The sequence below is a fragment of the Equus caballus genome, chromosome 7, assembly GCF_041296265.1.
Source record: "Equus caballus isolate H_3958 breed thoroughbred chromosome 7, TB-T2T, whole genome shotgun sequence".
NCBI lineage: Eukaryota > Metazoa > Chordata > Mammalia > Perissodactyla > Equidae > Equus > Equus caballus.
In genome coordinates this window covers 9,986,057-9,998,326 of record NC_091690.1, presented here as the reverse complement: position 1 = coordinate 9,998,326, position 12,270 = coordinate 9,986,057, and the positions used below count along the sequence as shown (strand labels likewise).

Sequence of the window (12,270 nt, the reverse complement as noted above, 5' to 3'; positions counted from 1 at the left end):
GTATTGGAAATTTGATTCATGGAAATGGACATGCCCTTCGGTGGGACTGTTCTGTCAACAGAGACCTTTTCCAGCATCAGTAATGTAACAATAAGCCATTGCTTGTTGAGGCTTAATTGTCTATTTGAACGATCAAGCTTGCTGTGTTATTAAAATCCTCTTTATAATTACGTACATTTATCTGACAGATTTATCAGTTTCTGAGAGTGATGTGTTAAAAAAGAATACAGGGGGCCTGTCCAGTGGTGTAGGGGTTGAATTGGCCCACTCCACTTTGGCAGCCTGGGATTCGCAGGTTTGGATCCCGGGCATGGACCTACACACTGCTTACCGGGTCATGTTGTCGCAGGTGTCCCACATGTAAAATAGAGGAAGATGGGAGCAAATGTTACCTCAGGGCTTATCTCCCTCACAAAAAAAATAAAATAAAATAATATAGCATCTGTAGTATTTATATTTTCCCTAAAAATGAGTTATTTTCTAACTGAATCTTCTCTTTTGTATTCTTCCATGGGGTAACCATCTGGAATTTTAGAGAATGGGTATTAATGTCTTGTTTGAAAACTAATATAAATTGGTCTCATTTTTTTTCTCTCCCTCCTGACTCCTGCTATGGTTTTCTAGGTTCACATTTCTTCTTCCCGATGCACATTCTTTACTGATTCTTTCACTGAAGGCCTGTGGGAAGTCAACTTTGAGTCTGTCTATATGTGAGGAAATGTCTCTCTCTCTCTTTGACACATAGTTTATCTAGGTATTTAACTTCTAAATATTGTTTGTCTTCTTGGTGAAGTTCTGTAGTATTTCTGATCCTCCATATCTTCAGCTGTAAAATGGGAATAAAGCCGTTAAGGCTGGTGAATGTCACTGAGATAATGCATGCAGAGCTTGCCAATCCTGTTGTTCAGCATACCTAAGTACTCAATAATGACAGCTGCTATTATCATTATAGTCTTCAGAGAGGGAGTTCTCGGAGAATGACTGCTTAAAACTGAGGAGCGATAGTTCACACCAAAAAAAAGGGAATGAGAGTGCTGGCACCATTGCTGAGTGTTGAAGGTTCCATGTACACCACTTGGGCTGCAGGGGTTCACACATTTGGATCTTGGGCATGGACCTACTGCACTCATCAGCCACGCTGTGGAGGCATGCCACATGCAAAATAGAAGAGGACTGGTACAAATGTTATTTTAGGGCTGATCTTCCTCAAGCCAAAAAAAGAGAGGAATATTGGCAACGGATGTTAGCTCAGGGTGAATCTTCCTCACCAAAAAAACCAACTGAAACAAACGTAATATATATTTTTTCTTTTTCCTTTTTTGAGGAAGACTAGCCCTTAGCTAATATCTGCCACCAATCCTCCTTCTTTTGCTGAGGAAGACTGGCCCTGAGCTAACATTCATGCCCATCTTCCTTTACTTTATATGTGGGACGCCTACCACAGCATAGCTTGCCAAGCAGTGCCATGTCCGCACCCGGGATCCAAACCAGTGAACCCCAGGCCGCCAAAGTGGAACGTGTGACCTTAACTGCTGCACCACTGGGCTGGCCCCAATATAGTATTTTTATTAACAGTGATTTTTGACTTCCAACTACACTCTATTTCACCTGGAAGGAACAGAATCCAAAATGATGGAGTTAGCATAATTGAAAGACACTGAAAAGACAAGTATCCTGACATAAATCTTAGTGTCCTTCCACTGAAAATTTCTTCGTCATTTAAGTCTTAAAATTAGACTTCCAGTGATACCAATGTATTTAGGATAATGCTATATATATTTACACACTTGGTGACTATAACGTATATCCACACAATTTTAGGTATCTGTGAGAAAATACACAGTTATGCATAATTGCTTAAAAGTTATGTGGAAAATATTTGAAATCGTGCAAAAGCAGTTTTTGTCCATTTAAAAAGTAATTGCTGTCAGCTCCAGTCAGGTAGATAGAGCAAGTGCTTACTTACAGAAACAGAAGGAAGTAAACCATTTTCATTATGTGTGAAATTGACTTGTACCGATGAAAAAGAACAGTTCAGGGGATCTCTCCTCTGTCGCCTAAAGCATTACAAAGAAGGCGATCTGAGAGACATAGCAGAGAGGCCAGGAAGAGGTGTATTTCTTCTTTCTCTTGCACATCTTGTTTCAATAAATGTTAAGCAAAAAGTAATCATGAGAAGAGAGGGTGGTAAATTGTATTATTAGAGGATTATCTTCTTTTTTACTGCATTTTGGAAAGCAGAAAACAGTGGAGAAACACTCATCTTCTCCTAATCCATTTATTCTCAGTCAAGAGGCACAACTAGGGCTCAGGTAAAGAAGCGGGGCATCTGCGACAAGGCTGGGTCCAGAAGCTGCGGGCAAGGAGATCTGGCCTGAACTTGGAACTAGCTCCCAAGGCTGGCTACAGTGTCTATACTGTGGTATTTGGGGGCGAGGGATTATGTAGTGTTTCTCAAAGAGTAACCCAAGGTCTTCTGCATCAAAAGACTGAGAAGATTTTTTTTCTTAAAGATTGGTACCTGAGCTAACATCTGTTGCCAATCTTCACTTTTTTCTTCTTCTTCTTCTCCCCACAGCTCCCCAGTACATAGTTGTATATTCTAGTTGTAGGTCCAGCTGGTTGTGCTGTATGGGATACAGCCTCAGCATGGCCTGATGAGCAGTGCTACATCCACGCCCAGGATCCGAACCAGTGAAACCCTGGGCCGCCAAAGCGGAGCGCTCAAACTTAGCCACTCAGCCATGGGGCGGCCCCCTTGGAAGATTTTTCATATGCATATTTATGGCTCTGATATGAGACTTTCTAAACTAGAATCTCTGTATACAAAAAAATCTGTGATTTTAGTGTGATTCTTAGACAGTAGAATAGAAGAACCATAGTTGTAAGTGAATATTTCACTGAGTACAGTAAAGCAGAGCACAAAAAACAAGAGAGTGAATCCTAATTTGACAGAGAAGTATAAGGATATTAGTAAATACTAACTGAGAGCCTTAGATTCTGATACAATCTGGCAGCTGGGAAGCAGGTCTAGCATATTAAAACTCTCAGAATTCCTGATCATGAGAAACCAAAGAACTCAAATAAAAAGCTTATGTGACTGCAAACTTTAAGAAAAATGAAAACTCGTAGTAGTAAAAAATTGAAGTTAGATAACAAGAAGCAAGTCAAATTTCCCAGAATTTGTACATTGGCCAGCCTTCTTACTTAAATTGGTATTTCATTTACCATACCACTTAGAGATAAAATATATATTTATATATAGTGATTCAGTAAAGAACTTGCTTTAATTGGGAAAAAAATAGTGCTTATAGCAAGAGCAAATCTTTTTTATTTCAATTTCAGTTTCAGAAATACACTTAATTTCCAGATCTATATTAATTGATATCACTCCTACTAGCACTGTTACCCCAAATATAAATTCTAAATCATGCTGTGGAATTCTCAAGGTTGAGAGCGAGAAAAATATGAGACTCACTAAAATCCATATCAAAACAACTATTATTATATGTATGTTACATCTATTTGAGTCAAAGTAAATTAATTATTTGCTTTTATTCCTGATTAAATACAAGCATAAAGAAGAATAAACTTCATTGTTCTCCCTTAAAGTAGAAATGAAAACTGGTAAAAATGTAATTATTGATATGACATCATGAACACCTTTATTTATTAATAGGCATAGATATTAATAACAAATATAGCCATATTAAATGAGTAATTAACTTAAAAAATAGAAGTATCAATAGACAGAAACACACCATTACGGGTTTGAGGTCAGCTAGATTTAAGTTAGAATCCTCTCACTGACTCACAATAAGATCTGGACTTAAGACCATTTACTTAAACTTTCTAAACCTGGGTATCTTCATCTCTCAAATAGGACTAATAATCCCATTATTGAAGGTTAGGGTGAGGATAATAATAGTGTATGTGTTTTGATCAGTAAACGATGACTATTAACATTATTCTTTTTTTTTGTCTCTGTAGGAACAATGAGTTGATTTATCCTTTTGTTTTTATTTTCTTTGCTGGAGATACCATATAGTATTTTATTTGGGGGAGAGAATGAATGTATATATGACATGTGAACATGATCCTATATAAAGGAAGAGTTTGACGCACTCAGTCATTACATCATGGAGATGTACAGACAGCAGATAGAGAAACAGCAGATTTTTGCCTTGTTTCAGCTCTTCTTCCACTTGGGAGGGAGCCAGAACAAATATATGCATAGGGAGCAACAGCAAAATAGGCAAGAGATTGCTTTATTATTAGCTATGATTACTAATAAGCTACTTTGGGGTGTAGGGAATTCTTTTTTCAATTCTTGGCAAGCCTAATTAACCTCAGACCAAAAGACTGTAAGGACCATAAAGTGTGCTTGCCCCAAACCCCTCACCTCTCATCTTACCACTCTGCTCCCAAGCAGAAAACATCTGATGTAAAGAATAGCCTCTAGTGGAAAAAACATGTTTGCTCCAATCCCTGAAGCCTAAAGCAAAGGTAGGCTGGGATTATGACTTTCAGACTTTGTAAAACCAAAACCTATTGAAAATATATATGCATACCTGAACTCAGAGCACATGAGCACACACCCATGCGTGCACTCTCACACACAGGTTCTTAACTGAATAAAAAATTCCACAAAGCATGCTTTACAAAGTGTGAAACAACTCGAAATATTTTGTTCCATTTTAATTTTTTTTAATGCCCAAGTTACTGTTCAGTGTCCCTCCCAGTCTGGACACGAAGTTTGTGACTCGAAGTGAGGAGCAAGGGCACTGTTATTTTTCTGTTCTTATGAGCCCCCTTAGGAAATCACATGTGAATTCATATCTTCCTTTCCCTTTTTATTAGATGAACTTGAGAGAGTGAGACTTAAGTAATTTTTTGTTGTTGTTTCTGAGTATGTACTTTTCAGAGGTTAACACACATCAGGTATTCAGGAAGTCTTCTCAAACAGCCTGCCCTCCTCCTATTCCACCCCCAACCCAGGGCTGGATTAGCTGTCTTGATTTTTATGATTTCAAAACACACTTGCATGTCTCTCTCAGTGCTTTTACCACATGGCAAAAAGATGATGATGATGATGTTGATGATGATGATATGATGAAGAGTGTGTTTCTGTGGGGATGTGTGTGTGTGTGTTTCCCCACTACTCCATGAGTTCCTAAAAGGAGGAAGTAGGTCACAAGGCAAGATAATAAATATTAATTTTATAATAAAACAGAAGAGGTTGAACTAGACTCTGATAACAAGTCTAAACTGGATGAGGATTTTTTTTTCTGTTTTACACTTATTTCTGCTATTCTACTCAAGCCATGATGTTAGCAGGCTGCTATGTATCCTTCTCCTGTCCCTCAGCTGATGTATAAAAGCAGACAACAAAAAACTAATCTATTTCAACGAACTCTGAGAAGATTGTCCATGTATCTGAAATATCAGATAAATGAGCAGAAATAAGTAATCTCTGTTAGAAGTACCATTATCCAATAAAGTGAATCCTGATCCGCATATATAAATCTTCCCTGTGTCATTGAAATTTACTTTTAATTTTACATATCAACTTTTAAAGTAGTCAACCCACTGACACCCATTATTTAATAACCATTTAAAGACTATTAAGGAGATATATAGTAGTGGGAAAAAAATGCTAACAGTATTAGTAATCCTGGCTTCTTATTCAATAGAATTTCATGCAAAATTATTCATTAAGAAAAATATTATACCTGATTTTTTAATTGCCAAAAACATAACAGAATCACAAAATCTCAATAAAAAGATTTGATATTTAGGAGAGAGATTTGGATCCTTCTGAGAAAGTCTTGTTCAGTGGATAGAGCTTTAAGTCTGGAAAGTTGACTTTTTAGAATATTTCCACCGTAATTCTGGTGACGAATAGATACTTATTGAAAGCATATGTTAAACATTCTCCCAAGTTTTTTCAACTCTATGTCTTTATTATTACATCATCTGGATTTTTCTAGATTATAACCCTCAGCGCCACTGTGTAAACACTGCTGGTGTATACAGAAGAAATTATAAACACTTAATTGTCCAGAGGGGAGACATAAATGCTGTCCATCAGGGGCGTTCTCTATCTTGTGCACAGCCGAAATTGGAGCCGTTGCTCATTGTGTTACTTAATGACCCTTATATAAAAATCTGTGTAATCAATATGCACTAGAATTGTTGTCAGGGTAAAGATTATCCTTTCAGAAATAATTGCTATGTTTTGTTATTTGGACAATGATAGCAATGTATACTTCTATATTTCCTTTTCTTCTTTTGTCCACAGGAAACTATAACTTAACCAAAGTGTTGGTAATTTATTTGTTTCCATGGTGAATATTTGAATGACTTACTTTACCTTACATTTAATATTTATTTCAATATTGTAAATCACCAATATTTTTAGAGTTAAAAGTAAATCATTTTTTGAATGCGATAATTGAAATCTTTTATTTAAGGACATGCACTTGACATGTCATTGATATTTCGCTTAATTCTAATTTATGCATGTCCCTTGAAGGAAATAGTCATTTAGTTCTTACTGGAACATTCTGCTTCACCTTCTTGTCTCAGGTTGAGGAATGTTTAATCTGAATCTTGGCTCGGAGATGCCCTTATTGAATTAAAAAAAAGTAATGGTCATCAATGGTAACTCACATTGATCAAATTTCATTTTGTTAAGAGAGCAAAATTTAGTGTAGCAGTAGGAGGTAATTTCTCTAATAAGAATTTCTATGTGTGATCCTAGCTCTGATAATTATTTGTTTGTTTTTTACTAAATCTCTTTAAGCCTCAGTTTCTCCATCCATTAATTGTTAATATAACAAAAGCACCTGCCACCAAAGGCTATTGCTAAGATAAGCATAAATCCATGCAAAACCCTTAGCACTGTGTCTCTCACTTATATTCTCAGGAATATTAAAGAGGTCCCACAGATTTAACAGTGAAAACATCTAATGAGTTCTCACTGTAACTTCAAATTTTAACTTCTCTATATTATGAAATTTCTTCCCTAAACTGAATATTTTGTGGGCAGCGTTAATAACTTCCTGCGAGGTAAAAATGTACATTTCAATACATAAAATTTGGGAAATGCAGAAAAACAAAGCTGCAGATAAAAATGATCATTTTCACCACTGATTGATAATCAGCTAATATTTGATATTTTTATTTTGTTTTCTTTCTTATATAAATTAAATAATATAAACATATACAATTTAACATAAATAATATAAGCATATATAATTTAAATAAATGATGTAATGTGTTCAGCCACTGGGGATAGATAAAATGATGAAAAGGAAAGACAGGGCCCTTGATTTCATGTTACCTAAAAATCTATGGCCAATGGAAGAAAATATTTGCTAATTATATGTCTAATAAGAGGTTAGTATCCAGAATATGCAAAGAATGTCTACAACACAAAACAAAAAAACAAACAATCTGATTAAAAAATGGGCAGAGTACTTTAAACAAGCAGTCCATTTCATTAGGTCAAGTCATTTTGCCCTTTACGTGACAATTTTCCTACTTAAAAACAGACTTAGCTTTTTCAATTACTTGGTCATAAGAAGGCAGATTCCCCAGTTTTCCCTTTCAACATATACTGCATCTTGATCCAGGTTTATGCAGAATATTGGTTTGTTCTTTATTGAAACTCTGGTTGAAATGCCATAACAGATGTTTTGTTACACTTGGATATCTCTTCTGGATATTAATCAGCACAGGGGAATTAGAATCCTTTATTGTTCTATGGGATCCTAAGATGGCTATTAAGCTAATAGTGCCAATGCAAAGAATTATTCCCTTCCCTGGGATCACTAGTCTGTTCATTCAGTGACATAAATGTGATACACATGGTTAAAAAATGTAATTTAAAAAAATTTAGAAGTCTTTAAGTATGAACAGAATATTGGAATTATTTTAGGACTGAGAATTCTGTTAACATCTTAAGCTTACTCTCCTCCTCACATTTTAAAGGGAAGAAAGGTTAAGCTTCTTGCATCTTATATATTATCTATTAAAATGTCTAAATTACCACTGACCTGACTGACAGTCATACTATATGGACAGTCCAATAAAATAGCTAGTATATCTTTATCTCAACTTTTTAATTCTATTACTAAAGCTCTAATTCATTGTTTGAATTGATAAACATGAAGTATTAGATAAAAGTCAAGTTTAAATGCAAAGATCTTTTCTTTTTTATGGTTAACACCGCTATTTGCAAAAGCTGAAAAGTTATTTTCCAGACCAGAACTTGAAGCTTCCATTCATCATTTCCTTAACAAAATCTGCTCTTTAGCTTATTTCTCCCTGTCAGTGAGCGCTCCTAGGCTTTTATTTTGAGCAGTGCTTGCATTTATTTTTGACATAGGTTGGCCTTATTACAAAACCATTCATTTAGATCAATACACTGCACATAACAATTGTCAACTAAGCCAATATCCTCTCCTTTAAAACTTGGGAATACAGTACGAGTACTGCACATTGTTATCACCTGACATTTGAATTTCCTATACCTGGAGGGATTTTAGACACTTTAGACCTGATTTCTACCACCATGTGGACTATTTCCGTCACTATAAGTTATTGCTTTGAACATCAGAGATCAAGGGGTTAATTATTTTTTTAAAAAATAATGTGTTCTCACTATGCTCCAAATAGTTCATTCTGAACGTCTAGAAGTGTTTATATCAGAGTATATAGAATGTTTGAATCATAAGTCTGATGTGCCTCTGAAATTCTTCTGCCTCCTTCACAAACACCCCAACAGGTGCTGATTCACCACACTCACTGTTTCCTCGATAACCCTACCATCCTTATCATTACCTTCCTCCTCACAGCCACCACTTTCTCCGTAGCACCCCGTCATGGTGGGTCAACGGGACTATTGGAACAGGCTCCAAACTAGTATTTGTGCTGCAATTCTTGCCTCATACAATCTGTTCTCTACAGGAATATCAAAAAGAGCTTTCTTAGAACAAAATATAGGTTGGCTCTTCCGTAGGTCCCAGACCTTAGTAGGACATAAAATATGCTCTATTTTCTGGAACATCCCTGTAACTCACTCCAGCCTTCACAGACCTAGCTGCACGTTTCACTCTAACTACATAAAACAGCAGTAATGGTAATAAACATAATGATAAAAAGAACTATTAATAACATTTAATTAGCACTTAGTATGTGGTAGATATTTTAAGCTTTTGGCATGAATTTTCTTATGTAATCCCAGTAATCTAAATAATCTAAGAAATCTATATTTTAAAATTCTATTTTATAGATAAACAAATTTATGTTTAAAAGGTCAAACGACTTGCCCAAAGTTACAGAGTCGATATTTAACCTAATTCCTGGTACAAAAGCCAAACTCTGAATGACTGTGTTATACAATTTATATTTTTCTATCTTTGCTTCATCCTCTATCTTTCACATTCCAGGATTCAACTTATGAATAACCTCTTTGATGAAGCCTTTCCTAAAATATACCTACACTAACTTCATTGAATAAATTGACCACATCTCTTTTTATGGTCTCACTATATTTTAAACTTCTCTTCATTTCTCAAACTTCGATTTGTGAGCTGTTTTTTCTTATGCATAGGTTTTGAAAATTCTATAGTAAATAAGAATGAATAAAATCAATGATTGAGTATATATAAAGTTGCTAAAGTGAAAATATTTTATCATGGCAAAGATCACCCTTTGTTTTGAGGTAATGATGTTCCTTCCTTTGAGATATTACATTTTCCTTTCTTGTGTGAAACGATGACAAAATTTTAAATTTCCTTAAAAAATAAAATTAAACACTCAGAGCCTCTCCCAAAATTTGAAAATATTATAAAGTTATGAAATCTAATAATCTGGAAATTCATGGTCTACATTGAATTTCTTGTAGGATATTATATATTTTTATACAGTTTCTCTTTTAGAGTAAAAACTCTTTAAATATGCATCATTTCCTATTAATTTTCACATTCTTGGGGCCAGTATGCTTTCTGTTTGCAGTGCATGCTTGATTAATGTTGGTTTTGAATGGAAAGGCATACCTGTGAAGCTTTCTTTCTAAATCCAAATTTTCTGTAACAGGCTGTCAGTCCAATGTTTATACCTTATTTCTTGCTATTAACACTACTGCTATTATTACTACAATTACCAAACCTGCTCTCTTACATTACCATTTCAATGTTTCATGTCTAATATCCTCCTCTTCCCCCTCATAAACACATGTTGCAACAGATGGGGCAGGCTTAATTATTTCAATTTAGCGGAAGAAGAAAGTGAAGCTCAGGGAGATAAAATATTTGGTAACAATTCTTCAAGTATGAAGTTACAGAATTAGAATCAGAACCTGATTCTTTTGTCAGTTTATTGAACTTTCATGCACATGTTACCGGATCATACGCAGGTTCTTTCTTCACAAACTAGTTCATAAGCCCCCCATTGGCAAGGACTACTTTGAATATTTTCTCACAGCAGTAGTATAAGTGCCCTACATATGGAGAATTGTTAAAAATAGTAATCAAGGAGGGTTAGCTAAAGCAGACTGTAGTTTATTTTTAGAGAGGCCTAAATCAGAATTCTCTTCTAGACTGAGCTAACAACTGTTGCCAATCTTTTTCTTCTTTTTTTTTATTCTTCTCCCCAAAGCCACCCAGTACATAGTTGTATATTCTAGTTGTGATTGCCTCTGGTTGTGCCACGTGGGACGCCACCTCAGCATCGCTTGATGAGCGGTGCCACATCCATGCCCAGGATCTGAACCGGCGAAACCCTGGGCCGTCAAAGCAGAACATGTGAACTTAACCACTTGGATAGGGGGCCGGCCCCAGAGTATTTTCAATGCCCTAAAAATCCTCTGTGCTGTACCTATTCATCCCCTCCCCGCAGTCCAAACAACCACGTATCATTTTATTGTCTTTATAATTTCACCTTTTCCAGAATGTCATATCCTTGGAATCATACAGTATGCAGCCTCTTCAGATCAACTTCTTTCACTTAATAACATGCATATATGTTTCCTCCCTGTCTTTTCACGGCTGCATAGCTCATTTCTTTTTAGCACTGAATAATATCCCATTGTCTAGATATACCATAGTTTATTTATCCATGGATATCCAATATCCATCTATTGAAGGGCATCTTGGTTGCTTTCAGGTTTTGGCAATTGTGAATAAAGCTGCTATAAACATCCATGTGCAGGTTTTTGTATGGATACACATTTTCAACTCCTTTGAGTAAATACCAAGGAGCTTGATTGCTGGATCATATGGTAAGAGTATGTTTTGTTTTGGATGAAACTGCCAGACTTTCTTCTGAAGTGGCTGTACCATTTTGCATCCCCTTCAGCAATCAGTGAGAGTTTCTGTTACTCTACACCCTTGTCAGCATTTGATGTTGTCAGTGTGCCAGATTTTCTAATAAGTGTGTAGTGGTGTCTCATTAATGTTTTAATTTGCCCTTCCTTGATGACATTTGATGTGGAGCATCTTTTCATATGCTTATTTGCCATCTGTATATTTTCTTAGATGAGGTGTCTGTTAAGGTCTTTGGCCCATTTTTCAATTGGTTTGTTTATTTTCCTATTGTTGAGTTTTAAGAGTTCTTTGCATATTTTGAATAATAGTCATCTATCAGATATGTCTTTTGCAAATATTGTCTTTTGTAAGATAAGTCTGTGGCTTACCTTTTCATTCTCTTGATACTGTCTTTTACAGAGCATATTAAAAGATATTTCCAAGATTTGAAACCTCCCCATGCCCAAATGAACCTGAGCCAATGAAAAGACATAAAATTCAAACAGTTCTTAGTGATCACCCTACTTTATAGTTTTAGAGATGAAACAATTTTCAGTAGAGCTGTCCTTAAGCACACAAAACTAAGAATAGATTTAGTATGAGATACCAAGAAATCTGGCATCTCTTTGACAGTCATATACTGTTCACCCTAAATGTTTCTCCTGAGATCCATTCTTATCCTTTCTGACATCACCAGCATTTGACTTTTAACCGATAAGAATTTCAGTTTATCTTGCAACTATGAATTGCTGTCACAAAGGGTTAGCTTAATGGGGTACGGAATAAGGACCCAGGTAGGAAGATGAGTTTTCAAATAAGAATTACAAGTTTATGAGCAAGAATTCCAGAGTAACATCAGGGCTAGAAGCAATAAAAGGGCACTATAAACTCTGATTAATCCATGCATATTCAGGCACATTATGACTCCTGTGAACTCTAGGGACTCTCACCTTTGTAG

General features: G+C 35.6%; 1 long non-coding RNA gene across 1 annotated transcript in view; it reads left to right on the top strand.

Annotated features, from left to right (window-relative positions):
* The window catches only part of LOC111774210 (uncharacterized), a 116,461-nt gene that overhangs the window by 89,698 nt on the left and 14,493 nt on the right, over positions 1-12,270 (top strand). The window lies entirely within an intron of this gene.